Source organism: Gambusia affinis, linkage group LG15 (genome assembly GCF_019740435.1).
Source record: "Gambusia affinis linkage group LG15, SWU_Gaff_1.0, whole genome shotgun sequence".
Lineage (NCBI taxonomy): Eukaryota > Metazoa > Chordata > Actinopteri > Cyprinodontiformes > Poeciliidae > Gambusia > Gambusia affinis.
In genome coordinates this window covers 26,363,201-26,379,241 of record NC_057882.1, presented here as the reverse complement: position 1 = coordinate 26,379,241, position 16,041 = coordinate 26,363,201, and the positions used below count along the sequence as shown (strand labels likewise).

Genomic DNA, 16,041 nt, shown 5'->3' with positions numbered 1-16,041 from the left:
ATGTCTCCTGGTCTTCAGCCAAAGACTAAAGAGAAATCCTCCAACACTAAAATCTGACGCCTCCATCTTGTTTCCATCTGGTGAAAAAGGAAGTTGCTCTCAGTGTCTTCAGAGGTTTTTGTGTGGTTTCCTTCAGTGGTTGTTGGTGCAGCGCCCCCACAGGCCAGGAGGGGAACAGGTTGGTTTGACTCAGAACCACAGCAGCTGCAGCAGATGATGGAGTTCTGGTTCCAGTAGAACCAAAACGGACCATCTGAAGACAAACAGCCTCTTTAGATTTTTCTTTGTAAGGAAATTTAAAAAATGTTCATTTTTCTTTGTGATTCTCTGAACATGGAGTTCGTCTGAATGTGTCTGCAGGAACTTTTCCCGCCACATGCTGACATTTTATGGTCTGGTTGCATCACACTGTTTCACTGGTGCAGCACCATTGTTCAGGTTGCTATGGAAACCAGGTATCTTGCTCTGTCCTGTAGCAGCTTGTCGTATTAATGACTGTGTGCGTCATTGTGTTGAGGAACATTCATTCATTCATCGTTCCTCAGCAGGTCACTTCCTTCTTCATGTCATCGTTTGTTTCTGTTCAGGATTATTTATCCTCTGATTGAATCACATCATAAATCAAAAGTTTTTACGGCTGAATTCAGCCGGAAGCTGCAAATACAAACAGGAAATGATGCGATCTTCACCAAACTGCTTGGAAATGTCTCACTCAATATTTCATTGCATTAACATCACAACAACAACGAGACTTATTCCACCAATATGACATTCATGAAAGCTTTAAAAGTTTCCTGAATCTCGTCAAACAGCAGACAGACGGACGGACAGACAGATGTCTTCATTTAAAAACATATTTTCTCCATTTTAGTTTATGAGTCTTTTAATGTCTATATTTTTAGTGTGTTCATCACTTTGGCATTCATTGTAAACACTAAAATGAAAAAGTCTTTTGAACATTTTGCATCTGAAGCGTCGTTATGCAGACATTCGGCTCCTCCAGGTAAGAAAACACCTTTTAGGAAGAAAAGGAGCAGATCAGAGCGTCACAGGACGGATTAAACCCGACTGGGTCGGATGAGGTTCCAGGGGTTGTGTGTGTGGGCGTGTGTGTGTGTGATGTTCTCAGGCCACACATGTTCTCCTTTGTGTATTTTGGGTGTCAGGGTCTTGACACTTTAAGTCTCGTCCTTTTGTATCATCAGGACCTGAGGCTTTCCCTCACACACACACACACACACACACACTCACACACACACACACACACACACAGCAGCCTGGGTGTCATCTGTAACCCTCAGAGTTCAAAGTCCAGCAGAACAATGAGACACAATTAGCAGCTTACAGTCGGATCAGAACTTTTCTCTGCTGCTTTATTTCCTCTTTGCCTGTTTCTCCAGATCTTTTCTCTCGTTCTGAGAACGAGGTGATCACAGAGTTTCGTTATGAGGAGTGCTGCTCAGGACTCGTCACTCTGATGAAACAGATTCTCTGCTTGTTCAAAACTTCACCTCTTAGATGTTTCTACATGTTTTCATTTCTCTGGATTCAATGTAGATGCAGCTTTGTAAAGATCAAGATATTTAGTTTTTATATTTGCCACAAATAAAAAATAAAACCATTTTATTATTTGGCATCAACTGTCCAGATCTTCACATGAATGAAAGAACAGGAAGTAACACCTGAAGCAGCGACTCATATTTTAATATCCGGCGTTTTTATTCCAGTTCATTGAGTCCAGTCGTTCACAAACATTTCAACTTCTGCAGCACAAACGGAGCAAAACGAGAGTTTGGATGCGTTTGGTTTCAATCTCTCCTGAAGATTCTAATTTATCATTTAGTTCATAGTTTCAGGGAAAATAAATGAAGTCTAAACTTGCAGCTGCTTCATCCTGCATTCAACTCAAAAAGAAACAACCAAACCTGAAGTACTAGTTTTACAATATCCTATCAATATCCTATTGATAGGATATTGATAGGATATCAGAATGTCAATATTTCTCGACAGTCAGTGAATCCCAGGTCTAATGTTGAAATCCTTTGGAAAGTTTCATGTAAAATATTATGAGATCAATAAATTTGATGATCACAACAATTTATATGATTCAAGATTTCAGGGAGAAATTCTGCAGATCCTAAAATTAAAGGGACAGTACGTTTTTTAAAGTGGGGCTCTGTGGAGCCATTATCAGCAGTCAATATCTTAACAGCAGAAAAATGTGACGCAAAACAGGAAGATATCCATTTTCAAAATAAAAGAATGGTAAATGTGCGGAATGAAATTATTATATTTTCATCATTGGAGCCGAATTCAAATAATGTGGTTACTTTAAACCTGATTAATAAATCAAACCAATAAAAGTTTGACTTGTTTTTACAGAAGAGGATCAAAAAATCTCATTTAATTTTTCTCAGATGATTGAAGTCAGAATTAGTTTTTTTGACCCTACTCTCCTTCCGTAGCTTTGATCTGTTCCATGATTTAATATCCAATAATTTACCACCAGAAGGTGAAACAGTAGCTGGACTCAGAGCCTCTGCAGCAGCGGCGGCTCCTTCACCGTGTCCCTCTGTCACTGTGAGCGTCCACTGCAACTGGAGACCAGTCTAGACTGGCTGGCTGCGGCCGCTAATCCCCTGAAACACGCAGCTGAATCCATCTGAAACCAGAGAGGCGGCTCTCGGCCTGTTAGCGCCGCAGCAGCACAAACACAGAGCAAAACATACTGCAGGTAAAACCTGCGGCAGGTATTACCAGCAGATGTTACCGCTGGAATGAAACTAAAAAGCACGGAGAAGGTTTTCAGCTAGGAGTCCGTCCACAGCCGGACCCCGAGGGATGATGGAGGACGGGCAGATGGAGTGACCATCAGACATGGCGGACGGCGGTGAAGCGACTCGTCTGTCTTCAGAGTTTCGTCTCTGCGGAGATAAATGTGCTACTGAGGACGATGTGTAACTGAGACGTCAGAGCTACACGCTGCGTGACGGATAGCAGAGCAACTGTATGAGTTCATGACAAGGTCAGGAGAAGGTCACTGAAAAACCAAAGTCTGCAGTTCGATTTTGAACTTCAGTGGCGCTGCTGCAGGAGAACCGGTACCAGAATGAAACCTGGAGATGAAGCTGGTGAAAAGAACGCAGAAAAATCATTACAGAATAACTCAAAACCACTTCTATTTTTCTTTTTTCTTGCTCTCTGTCGGCTACGTTACGCACAAACTTGTTGCCATAGCAACCGACAAACATATTAAGATTCAGCGCCAAAAACACTCAAACATTTCCACAGACAGAACTGCTCAGTCTGTAACAGGTTTATGTTTTCAGGCTTGATATTTATTTTGTGATTATTAATAAGTGATCGCTGTGGTCGATTAGCTACCGCTGCTAATAGCAACACAGCTATTAGTCGTGTTGCTATTAGCTAACACAGCGCTGGCAGATTAGCTCATTTAAACTCTGCTCTGCTGTCGGTCCGGTCCGGTCCGGTCCGGTCCGGTCCGTCATTCCAGCCTGTTTTCAGCTGTTTGTGGACGGTCCGGACGTTGTTGACTCTTGGTGAATGTTTACCTCGTTGCGTTTTGTTGCCACAGGAATCCAACGGCGCTTCTTATCAGGCCGTCGTGTCAAACGGCTCGGCTGTCCAATCAGAGGCCGGCGCCGTTGTCATTAGCAACATTAGCAGGTTATTGATCAGCTTAATGAGCAACATGCCAGCAGAGGGATTTAATCATTAATGCGTTGTGATAAATTGTTTTAAACGGATTAAATGAAGCTTTTTGATGTTTTTGTTGTTGAGTGTTTATAGATTTTAGTTTTTAGGAGATTAAAGGAACATTTTTGTTTTGAATTTTTATTTTGTCTTTTCAAACCATTTTCATTGTGTTGAAGAAATATGGCCCAAATCTGCGAAAGGAAAATGATTTATTAAATGTTGAGTTTTCATCTTGTTTTAAAGAAAGTTGTAAGAATAAATGTATTTCTTTATCCTTCTCTACTGAGATCATTCAAACACTGAATTCAGGTTTTGTTCTCTATAATATTTGTGTTTTCCTGAGCTGAGCTGCTTCCGTCTGTTTGTGGCGTCGCCTCGGTGTTTTCACAGGAAGGTTCTGGGCTCGTCGGGTCAGAGGAAGCCGCTGCGTCCGCCCAGATCCTCCCTCAGGTGATGAGAAGAAGCCGACATGTTGGAGTGACAGCAGAGGCGTCAGGCAGGGAACCGGCGCCGCGGGGCGTCCGGCGGCCGCCCGCTCCCAAACCTGAAGGCAGCAGCTCACGTTGAGTCTTTGTTCAGGGAGACAGACGGGACGATGAAATGTGAGCGTGAGAAAAACCTGCAGTTTGGAAATGTGAAAATGACACGTGGAAAAACAACTGAGACGTTGGATTTTTGTACAAACTTTATTAACAAGATGTCTGTTTGTTGGTTCACACAAAAATAAAACCAAATAACCACATAACACACTGAAAAAAACTGAATCAAATCAAGTCCATTTCTAGTGCAAATATCTTAGTTCACATAAAACAAGACAAAACTAACTAGCAGATTATTTCACCTATAATGTAAAATGTTTGGTTAGAGAAATTACTAGAACTGGGTTGCTGGGCAACGGGCTGGGTTTGGCTGTGGTTGCTAGGTAACCGCATGAAATAAGTTGGTAACTCTGCTGCCTTGGTTACGTTCACTAAAAAAACCCAATTAAAAACAATTAATGAGGTGAAACAACACATTATTTTATACACTATCAGAAATAATAAAAAATAAATAATTTGAATCTTTTTTTAACATGGAAAAGGTTTTATTCCCTAAAAGTTGAACTTTTTAGTCCTTTAGTGAACCAAACAAAAATCTGCAGATAAAATCCTAAAAACATCAAGAAGAGAAAAAGATTCTTATTAATGTCTGTTTTTATGATGCTTTATGGATCATATGGAAACTAAATCCAGTGAAGAGCAGAAAACATTGTTTTGAGTGTAAAGTTTAAGTAAATATGTTCTGAATATTAAATTGGTGGAACATTAATAATGAAATAAACTGAATCTGTTTGTTGAAATGAGTTTCATGTGAACTGAAATAAAGCCAACTGAACATGAAAAATAAAGTTAGTGATAAAACTTGTCAGTTATTCACTCACTGTGGGAATATTTCTATATTTATAGAATAAAAAAGTGTCTCTGAAAATCATATTTCTGATTTTAAAGTGAGATAATGGCCCTGATGTTCTCCCGTATGCGTTAGATAACAAGGTTTGAAATGTTGCAGGTTGAATCGTTTTCATCTTCATCAGAGGAAGCTGAAGATGATTTATTGTTTTGGTCTGATTTCCCTCAGCAGGGAGGAACGGCAACATCCTGCAGAGTTTTCATCTGATGGGATCTTTATGAATTTATCCTCATATCATAATATATCATGATAATACTACACTGCAAAAAACACAAAATCTTACCAAGTATTTTTGCTCTGATTTCTACTAAAATCTCTAAATATGACATAAAGAACTGAGAGGTAACGTTTCAGCAAAATATAAGAGTTTGTTTTATTCCAGCCTGTTGCCTAGCAACCAGGTTCGAGTTCCACAGACAGATTATTTCTTTTATAACAAAACATGTTTTCATTATTGACTCAGAAGAACTTTTCAGGAAGATTATTTTGATTATTTTTGTGGCTCTAGTGTCCCTTATATGACAGCAGGCTGACAGGAAAGAAGAGAGACTTGCAGCAAATGTCACTGGGTCCGGGAATCGAACCCACGACCACCGCGTTGAGGACTGAGGGCCTCCAAGCATGGGTCGCGCTGTCCCCTTCGCCACCGCAGCACGCCCCACAGGAGATCATTTTAAATTAGTTTTGTCTTATTTGGAGTTTACTGTGATATTTGCACCACAAACTAGACTAAAATACTTGGTAATACTTGATGTTTTGCAGTGTAGCTGAATCCGAATATCTGGTGTTTGTTGAATTATTTCAGGTTCTGGTTTTAGCATGAAGCTTCCTCTGCATGTTTCTATCAAATCAATAAGTTGACATCAAAACAAGTTGAAACCTGAACAGATTTTCATCGGAATGAATTTTTAAAGACAAAAACTCAGCAGCTGCTGTGAAAACAGTGAAAATGAAAACTTGATTTCTTTCAGTGAATTGAAGGTTTAAAATGTTTGGAGGACTCAGGAGGTCAGAGGTCAGCTGCTCTGTCTGCAGATTCAGAGTCCAGTCTGAACTGGTGGGAGACGTTCAGGTTTCCATAGAAACAGCACATTGATTCAGTTTGAATGAAATATCAAAAGGGATTTAAAATCTGAGAGAAAGAAGATCCTGCAGGTTTTTTTCTCTAAACTCAGCAGTTCTTCAAACGATGTACAGAATCGAAGCAGGAAGATCAGACAGATTTAAACTTTCGGGTTGCATCTAAACTAGACGCTTTGGGAAAAAATAAAACCCCATCCAGAAGATTCAACAGATTTTATTGGGAAGTTTTTCTACAAGTAAAAATCTGAAAAGTATGATGAGGATTTGAAATATGAATAAAACCCAGTGGAATCTGTAATCTGCAGTTAATCTCTGTAATTTGAATATTAATGAGCAGCTTTCAGCTTCTATGATCCACAAATCTGGAACAAACATATAGAAAACTGTAAAGCAGCAGAAACCCTGATTTGAAACCAGCTGGTTTTGGTTCATAATAACTGGAACATTGATCCATAATTCTGATGGATCAATATATATGAATGATTTTAATGACGACATTTGACCAAATATCAGTTTCATAATTTATTGTTTTATGTTTTTATGATATAAAGCAGGTTGATCTGCCGGGTCACTGAAATAATTATGGAAATACTCTTGATTGAACACAAAGTTATGTTCTAAATAAATCCATCATCTGAACACAGAGTACACTGTAAACACAATAAATCTGAATTTTAAAGAGTTTTAATCCAGTTTTTAGTGTAAAAATCTTGATTCATTTGAAATAAAACTAAACTAATTTACTGGTACATTTTCATCAACAAATAGGAATTTGTTTTAAATCAATAAGTTCTTAATATTGACAATAAACTTTTAGTTTGTCTGGAAGATTATTTAAGTTATCAAAAGACATTTTTTCATGTTGTAAATGAAATATTCAGCCAGTGGAACCAGAACATAATAAAATATTTTCTCTAGAAACTGGACAAAAAGGTTTTGTGTTTTAGCAGTGAAGCAAATATAATAATAATAAAAACAACGTATAATTTCTGTTCCGCTTCACTGTTTTGTTTCTGTCAGTCCATCTTATAAAACTGTTAGCATAAAATAAAATAAAAATGAAATATGAACAGAACACTGCAGCAGTGATCACCTGAGTCTGGAAGGTGGAGGGCCGAGGGATGAAGGCCGGCCTCCTCCTCTTCCTCCTCTTCCTCCTCGTTAGTTAGGAATTTGTTTACCCTCCGTCTGAAGCTGTGACCTGTAATGGAGCACCAAGCCTCTGGTCAACACTGGATTACCCAACAGCCTCTCCACACACACACGCACACGCACACGCACACGCACACACACACACACACACACACGCACACACACACACACACGCACACACACACACACACACACACACACGCACACGCACACGCACACACACGCACACGCACACACACACACACACACACTAGAACAGAGTGGAGCGCTTCCTGTGAATACACAACGTTTCTTTAGAAAACAAAGATCTGGATTTAACTTTTCAAACTGAAGAGAGAAAACAGGAAATAAAAGTAAAAGTATTTCTTTCAAAAAGTTACTCAACTAAGTGGAACTAGTTACTATCTGCCTTTACTTGTTATAAATAAAATAATCTGCGAGTCGAACTAGAACTGGGTTGCTAGGTAACGGGCTGGCTTGGCTGGGGTTGCTAGGCAACAGCACAATGCCTGAAAAACCGGGCCTTTTTTATTAATATTAACGAAGTATTACTGATTATAACTAACTTAAATCTATTGCTTTAAGTTAGTTAGTTCAAGAAACAACAAGAGGTTTATAGTTTAAACCACAAAGCAAATCATCATTAAATAAAGATGATCAGTGATCCGACGTTCTGCTGAGTTTCTCCTCAGAGACGGCAGAACCGAGTCGTCCTCCACGGAGCTGCTTCTGGACCCGACCTGAGCCGAGAACAGAAGTTTCTGCCTGTTTGCTCTGCAGCAAAAACGTCCTGGTCGATGGGAGAATCAGAACAAAAGGCTCAGTCAGTTCAAACAGGATGGATTTCATATTTCTGCTGATTTTAAAGGAAACCTGTTAAACAAAATTCACATTTTGCTCATTTTTGTTCTTCTATTTGGATCTGCACTGTTTCAAAACCCCAAACCGGTTCAAAGTTCAGTTCAGCTTTTCTAGTGTTCCACCTGTTACCTAGCAACCCCAGCTGTGTTCCACCATTTGGTCAGCTGGTTTTCTCGCTGCACGGGATGTACAATGGCTGCTGGAAAAGACCAGATTTATTGTCAACTCACCATCCAGAAACCACTTGCTGCATTCTGGCTGGTTGTGCAGGAGGCTCCACTAATGCTTTTCAAAGCTGTACAGTTGTATAGTTATGAATCTGTAAACGTGTAATATTGTTTCATTCCAAGAAGTCCTTATCCTTATTTATTAATATTTTAGCAGCTTGTTAACGGGTCTTATGTCCTGGTGCATCTCAAGAATGCACCAGGACCCTTTGAGAACATTCCTGACCTTGATCTGATCCAAAATGAAATGAGCTTGATGGATGCAGGTGGATGTAAAGCAGAACTGAAAGGTGCGGCTGCAGAGGAGTGGGCGGAGCCAAGCGACGAAGCGCAGAGCAGCTGATGAATTATGGGACTTCTGGCACGAAGACGGGTCGTACGGTTGCACAAAGTCAACTTCTGAGGAGGGAGTTTCCTCCAAAACGTCGCTCAGTGGAAAAACACGGCGGCTCTGAAACAAAGAGCAAACAGACGAGGATGAATAGTCGACCTCCCTGAGCGACTGAGGAGTGGCGAGAGAAAAGCAAAGAGAAATATTCGCTCTGGCATTTTCTACTGTGGCAAAGTTTACTGTCCTTCAGAGGCAGCAGGTGAGACCAACGGACGGGACCGGCTCACGTTTTCACCCACAGCGCCTGAAGGCAGCAGGACGAGGAGGAACACTGCAAAACACTAAATGTTACGTCAACATGGCGCAAATATCCGAGTAAAATGAGACAAAAATAATTTACAAGGAACGTTTCAGTAAATATAAGAGCTCGTTTAAAGTCAATAATTCCTTATTACTAATAAAAACTACTTCACGATATTTTCCCTTGTTATAATGAAATAATCAACTAAAACTTTTTCTCACTATTAAACTTTTGACTTTATTTTGCTGAAAAGTTACTTGTAAATTATTTTGTCCTATTTCAAGTCTGTGAAGAAATTTGCTGTAAAAACTAAACATAAAATATTTGTTACATGAACTGAAGACTGAGTGATAAAAGTTGAGTTTAATGTGAAAGTTTAGATAAAAGTGAAACGTTTCCAGCTTCAGCGGCCCGTTGATTAAAGAACCACGTCGTCGCTCTGTCAACGTGACTCCACCTGTCGGCCGCCTTATTTATTTGGCTGTTTCCATGACAACAGGCAGGCGGCCATGATGCGCAGGGCGGCATCTTTCTCCACCGTGACGTCGGGAGGAGGATCTGTTAGAAACATGGAGGTTTCTAATGCAGAAAACTTTCACACCAAAAGAGCCGAAACCCTGAAAATTAAACTTTAATTCATTTAAAATAATCTTCAATAAACACTGACACATTAGAGACAAATTTGAGTATCTATTTTTGTTTTTAACAGGAAAAACACTAAATCTTACCAGGGACTTTTAGTATGATTTCTATTGAAAATATTTCAGTACACTTTAAATAAGACAAAATTAACTTAAAGTAAATTTTAAGGAGGAAATATCAACTTGTTTTAAGTCAATAATTCCTTAAACATTGTAAAAAACATTTTAAAATCTCACTCTTCATGTTTAACGTTTCACATCCAGGCAAATCGTTTCCATCCATCACTCAGAAAATGTGGATGAGTTTTGGAAGGAAGCTAAAGATTTCTTTAAAGATATGAATATTTTTACTTTCTCCTCAAAACCTGGACTTACAGATGAATTATACGGCCGAGATAACGAATATAAGTTTGCTAAAAAACAGTGGGACTTACCGTGACCAAACTTAGCTGCAGCAACCGCCGTATGGACCTTACCAAGCTCCGCCCACAACCGACCCACGTGACCGCAAGTCTCACAAGCAAAGCCTCTTAACGCATTGTTTCTATGTAAACATGACTCCATTAGTGCATCATTTCTACCTGATTTTCACAATATATCAGCTACTACAATGGACAGAGGAAATAACAAGTTCATGTCATCGTCTGGGAGGAGGTTACTGGTTTCTCAGTCACAAGCTGGTTGCAAACCTGAGGCCAGCAGGTGTCAGTCGGTCAGTTACGGTAGATCTGAAATTTGGTTTGATGACCTCAATATGAGAAGCTACAGACTGATAAGAGGAACCAAAGAGCTCTGTTACGGTAAAGAAGCCATTTGTTTGTTAAAATTTTATGAAATATATTTGTTCTATTTGATGTTTATTGTGAATGACGTATACTCACAAACGAACGACGTAATTAGTCCAACCTTTAGAAACTACAGCGGCTGTAATGAGCCACAGCAAAGGTAAACAAAAGTAAAATAACCCGAACAGGTGATAAACCCAAAACCACTCGTACCTTTTTACTCTCTCTCTCTCTTTGTAGTTTAAGCACACCTGTTACCGTATCAACCGCCTGCGCCCCGCAAGACGAGCAAAGATTACGTTAAAAACAGAACATTCAGTCCGTTACCATATCAAGTTTCCAGGCTTGATATTTATTTCTGGATTATTAATCAGCGCTTCCCTGAACACAGCGATGGTTGATTGACCAGCTGTACTTGGTGCTAGAGAGGCTAACACGAGGAACAGTTTAGTCCAAAGCCCTTTCTGCTAAAATAAAATCTTTAGTGTGTGTCAATTACAGCACACATTGCATATTGATCTGTTTAGCTAACGTTAGACTGTGTAGCAGACAGGCTTCAAGGTGTAGAAGTTGTATCAGAACTGCTATTATGCTGTACTTAGCTAACGAGAAGCGTGTGTTTGTGAGACGGCCACCCACGTGACAAAGTAGAATGTGCATCAGCCAATGAAAAGTGGCCCCTCTGGTAAGGTCCATAGTTGACAGTTTGGCGCTTCTTTCAAACACGTCGTCACTCGTCAGTGTCCAATGCGCATGTGCGTTCAACGAGCGCTGCCGAATGATGCCGAGTTTTTTGCTGGTTATGCAGATGCGTTTTGCTCACTCATAACTCCAAGTTCGGGTTACTTGCTGCTGATGAGTTTGATTACTTGCCTCAGTAGAAAGTTGTCTTATTTTATGGTCAATAGAAACATGACAACTTCTGGTTTTGATTGTGTGAAAGAACAGCAGAGAAAAGCATGAGTTTAATGATCAGAGGAAAGTGTTTCAGTGGAACCACAGAACCAGAACCGGCTTCAGATCTGCAGCGTAGACATTCAGGTTCCAGATCCGACCCAAAGCGCTGCGGCGCTTCGATCGCTGAGATTCATGGAGCAGAGAAAGCTTTGATGTGGCCCAAAACGGCTTGTAAACCGGGGGATCCTGCACTTAACGTGTTACTGATGCTGTCCAGACACCAGAGAGAGAGAGAGAGAGAGAGAGTGAGAGAGTGTGTGTGTGTGTGTGTGTGTGTGTGTGCGTGTGTGTGTGTGTGTGTGTGTGTGTGTGTGTGTGTGTGTGTGTGCGCGCGCGCGCAGACCACTGGGACTGTAGACGGTTCATGTCTGTCAGCCCAGTGTTATAAAAAGTGATGTAAACATTGAAGGAGTCTGGAGGAACAGACTCGGCTCTGTGAGGAGATTTATTCACACATTCACTCAATCCAGACAATTTTCAAGTTTTTTTTGTTTTTCAAACTTTTTACACAAACCAACTTCCATCACATCAGTTTTTCATTTGTACATTTTCCCTCTGTGCTAATTTGATATAAACTGGACATAGATATATAAAAGATAGATATTTTTTCTCTGTCAGATGGAAATCAGATCAGACATTTCCCGTTCTGCGTCAGTCAGGAAAAATATTCATATAAAAAACAACTTTCTTGTTATTTTCAGATCAAATGAATGCGCTAACTAACATAACTGTCCCTTTAAAGGATTTGGGGAAGCCCGGATGATGGTGATGTCAGAGCTTTGTGAACTCCTGATTGGTTAAATCACAACATTTGAGTTTATTCTATTATTTATAAACATGAATCTTCCTGTCATAAATCCAAAGACATCAGAAAAGATTTCAGGAAGGGAATCGTAGAGTCGCGGTTATAATAACCATAAAACATTAATCATCAACAGGAGATTTATTTCTGTGGCACAACAACAACATGGTGTTTAGCAGAAGCTAATGCTAGCATGCTAACGTCAACCATGTTGACATCCACCATTTAATCACACAACATGTGTAAAACCGTAATGTGTCACGCTAAGCAGGATCAGTTTTACCTCGCAATGCATTCTGGGTAAAGAACAAACCAACATAAGAAAACAGGAAGGTTGAGTTAAAAGTCTTCCCCCACTTCAAAATAAGAGCATGAATATTAAACTACTGATGACGTGGAGATTTCTTAGCAGTCAACAACCAAATCTTCAACACAAAACTTCATTCAGCTAAAAGTTTTAGAAGCAGCCAAGTTCAATTATTGTTATTTTTTAATTAAAGTAAAGAAGCTAAGAGCGCTAAATCATTTCAAATTTAGCAAAAATTTGATTGGCTAATAGCAGATTGGAGGAAATGTTGCCATCACTGGTTTCCTTGAATCTGGTTCCTATTCATATACGGAGAAACAAAAGTGCCATTTGTCCAAATGTTTTGCAGGTTTAAACACCATGGAGACGTTCGGCCATCTTGAACAGGTTCTGGTGCTGAATGTGTGAATCAAACCCAGAACTAAAGAGCCGGTTCTGATCCACAGTGAGAGTCCGATATCTACTGAAGGACCAATCAGCAGACAGGATGCAACAGAAACATGAAAACACAGTTTGGAAATGTCACCTCGAGATTTTATTCTGAGCTGTGATCAAACTGAAAATCTGAAGGAAACATTGGGAAGATGCCATTTTGCAAATAAAATGTAATCTAAACAACATTTAAATAAAAACGTGCTTGAAGAGTTTTTTTTTCTAAATGGTCAGAAAATCATCAAGAAATCAGATCAAAGTGAGTTAAAAAGATTTAAACTTCAATCATTTTTAGTGCGACTCACAAACATCCGATCTCTGTGAAACGCAAATAATCTGAAATCTGACTCAAATAAAATCTGAAGCTAGACATTAGGGTGATGACTAGGAGGCTTTCCAATCCTAAAGACTTGGTGCCAAAAACCCAGTTTGACCCAATAAACGTAATTTATAATGAAAAGCTGTAAATAAAAACACTTTTTATGTTATTTTGTTATCTTTTGAAAGAAGCCTGCCTCAGTTTCTTTTAAAACTAAACTCACAGCTTCCTGTTTTCTCCGTATGTTTGGAGAAAGAAGATCAGAAGCAGAATAAAAAACATCCAGAAAAACGAGACAAACTTTCTAAAACTCTGTAAATTTAAGGGAAAAAAGCCGCAGACTGAAGCAGAATGTTGAATAAAAAACTTCCTCAGCAAAGCCAAATATGTAAAATAAATATTTTCAAACTGTGCTGGATATAAATATATATAACATTTGATCTAAAATGCTTCATTAATGCATCATTTTACAGTGAACTGTAAAAAATGGAAACTGAAACTTTAAACTCTGAAGCTTCATTAAAGCAATGCTGTGCTGAAAACAAGAATTTGTAAAATAACTAGAAGCTTATTTAAGTATTTCAGTTTGTTTAAGTGAAACATTTTTATTTTTAATTTGGGTTTTAGCTACAAACTAAGTTCTAATAATGAGCCGTTTCAAAAACCTCTGGAATAAAACGTCACAAACCAGCAGGAAACACCCGTTACCTAGCAACCACAGCCCAGCCTGTTACCTAGCAACCACAGCTGACCTCCAGCACATTTGGTCAGCTGGTTTTCCTCCTGCTGTACAATGGCTGCTGGAAAATACAAGAGTTTTGTTGATGACTCACCATCCAGAAACCACTTGCTGCATTCTGGTTGGCTGTGCAGTGATCTCCACTGATGCTTTTCAAAGATGTGCAGTTGTATAATGGAGCATCTGTTTGTAATTATTTTCATGCTGAGTTGGGGGCGTGGCCAGCAGCAGCTCTTTTGGATTTAAAGGGACAGAGACCCTAAAACAGCTCAGAACAGGCAGAACTGATCAGACTGGAATCTGACCATCTAAGAAAATGTGATGAACATGTTTTGTTTAGGCCACAGATCGATCCTAACCTGTTGCAGGAAACAGAGTCGGTGGCCTTTCAGAGACAGAAAGACGTTGGAAAAATGGGATGTTTCTGGGGATTTGTGTTTGCACTTCCTGCAGGCAAAGCGACACGTTGAGCGATGATTCTGATGGATGCTCCAATGCTTAAGCTAATGGCTATCATGCTAAATTATACGCTGAGTGTGTGTCAAACACACCGGGGAATCCTTCATCTGAGCAATCAGCTCAACACAGATAAAGAGTTGTTACTGCAGGCATAAAACTCCTCATTAAAAAGGGAGTCGCTCTGCCGCAGCTCACCGGCCTCTTCTCAGATCCTCAGGTGAAAATTATTGATTCACACATGATAACAGGCCTGCGGACGGAGAGAGCAGAAGCAGAGCGAGTCGAGAGACTGGAGACGGATTGCTGGGAGTTTGGTGTACTTTGGCAGGGAGCCGCGCCGGAGCCGGGCTGCAGAGCGTAGATCACCGAGGTCAGGGCCAGTGCAGCTCACTCTGACGCTGATTGTCAGCATCCATCTGACCACTTTATAACTCTTGGCTGTTCCTGCTAAAGGTCCTAATGCATTCTCTTTGACCTCTGAGGCGTAAATCAAATATCTGGCCTCAGATCTCACCAAGCTGAGATTCTGAGACGGAGCGCAAACCTGAGAGAGTCGGGAGAAAAAAAGGATCAAATTAAACCTGAACGGTTCTTGTGTAGAAGAACCAAACAGCCGGGAAGAGGAAGGCCTGGAACCGGACCGGACCGGACCTGACCTGACCGGGTCAGGAGGAACCAGGACAAAACGCAGATTATTACAGCTTTTATTTCAGCCAGTGAAAACAGATGATTGATTCCCCCTGCTGGGAGGAAGAGGTTTCCCTCCACTGTCGCCTCATGCTTGATTAGAAAACAATAAACATCTGCAGGTTTTCTAAGATCTAAAACTTTAAACCAGTCAGTAGATTATAATCTATCAGTTTAAACGTTACTGCAGAATAATGAGACTCAGCTAAATGAAGTGGATCTGTTGGATTATTGAAATGCATTCAGATTACATTTACTGGTGCAAGCTAATCTAATCTAATCTAAACTGAATTGAATTAGAATAATCTGAACTAAATTCAAATGACTGAATTAAATTTGAATGTAATAAAAGTGAAATGGATGGAAAACAAAGTTCTGCATTATTTTAACTAAAGTCAAATTAATTCATAGAGAATTTTGTTTCAAAATAAATGTCAGTTTGTTAAAATGAACTGAATTTAATTTTGATTTAAACTAAATTTTCTTGAATTAAATTGAGGTGAAATTAACTAATATAAATGAAACAAACTGAAATGAATAGAACTCAACAGAACTGGAACCTGAACTGTAAATAAAACTCAACAGTCTATTAAACTGAAATTAACTGAACAGAATATTATTTTATCAACCTAATTGAACTGAAATTAATGAAATTGATGACAATGTAAATAAAACTGCATCTTTTACTGAACTGAATCATAATTGAATCACTTTGTTATGAACTGAACTGTAAAAAAGAACCTGAAGGGAAACATGACATCCATTTTTCTTTACTGCTGGAAAAACAAAAAC

General features: G+C 39.4%; 1 long non-coding RNA gene across 1 annotated transcript; it reads right to left on the bottom strand.

The window, feature by feature from the left end:
• Nucleotides 1–3,932: 3,932 nt before the first annotated feature.
• On the bottom strand, nucleotides 3,933–9,330 carry LOC122844886. The gene is made up of 4 exons (XR_006372949.1): nucleotides 8,716–9,330; nucleotides 8,493–8,581; nucleotides 7,343–7,450; nucleotides 3,933–4,336 (listed from the first exon to the last, which is right to left on the bottom strand). It is a non-coding gene; the product is annotated as an uncharacterized LOC122844886 (long non-coding RNA).
• Between the last annotated feature and the right edge of the window lie 6,711 nt (nucleotides 9,331–16,041).